This window comes from Archocentrus centrarchus, chromosome 21 (genome assembly GCF_007364275.1).
Source record: "Archocentrus centrarchus isolate MPI-CPG fArcCen1 chromosome 21, fArcCen1, whole genome shotgun sequence".
NCBI lineage: Eukaryota > Metazoa > Chordata > Actinopteri > Cichliformes > Cichlidae > Archocentrus > Archocentrus centrarchus.
In genome coordinates, this window is record NC_044366.1 from 15,272,192 (window position 1) to 15,273,097 (window position 906).

A 906-nucleotide genomic window follows, 5' to 3' on the forward strand; every position below is an offset into this window, starting at 1 on the left:
TATATATATATATATATATATATATATATATATATATATATATATATATATATATATATATATATATATTAGGGGTGGGACTCGATTAAAAAAATTAATCGAATTAATTACAAGCTTTGTAATTAATTAATCGAAATTAATCGCATTTTAATCGCATTTCAATATTTGACATGAGAAATATTAAGTTAAGTTTAGTTGATGAATAAATCAATATACATAAGCTTAAACTTCAAAATTTTGTTTATTTTCCCACCAGTCTGCTACACAGACCAACGAAGGGTGGAAGTGCTCCTGTGATAAGCAAACTCCTGAAATTAAAGTTAAGCATCATAACTGGATAGTTTTATTCAACATTAATGTCTCACTTGTTATGGTTGGAAATTAATCATTCACTCAGCTGTATTCCTTGATGTTGTTCTGCTTGTTTTAACAGCTTATTTTGAATTAAAGACTTAAAATTAAACCACAAAAAGGAGAAAAAGTTCGTTCTCCGTTTAACCAGCTGCTTTTACACAGCTGTGCTTCGCACTCACGGTTGCTAGGCGACATGAGCTACACAGAGGTGACGGCAGGTGACGCTGATATGAAGGCTAGCTGCTCACTTCCGGCCTTTGTGGTGTTCGTGGGCTGCGAAAGACGTGGGCCAGGTCCTTCGCACGATGCGGCCCCTAATTTGGACATTGTGCGTCGATATAATCTGTATGCCGGGAACTCGCGCACTGAGAAACGTTCCACGGTGCAAAGTGCGATTAAAATGCGTTAAAATTTTTAACGCGTTAATTTCCCCGTAATTAATTAATCGAAATTAACGCGTTAAAGTCCTATCCCTAATAAATATATATATTTATTAGGGATAGAGCAAATGGTTATATATATATATATATATCCTTAACCATGGTTCCCTCT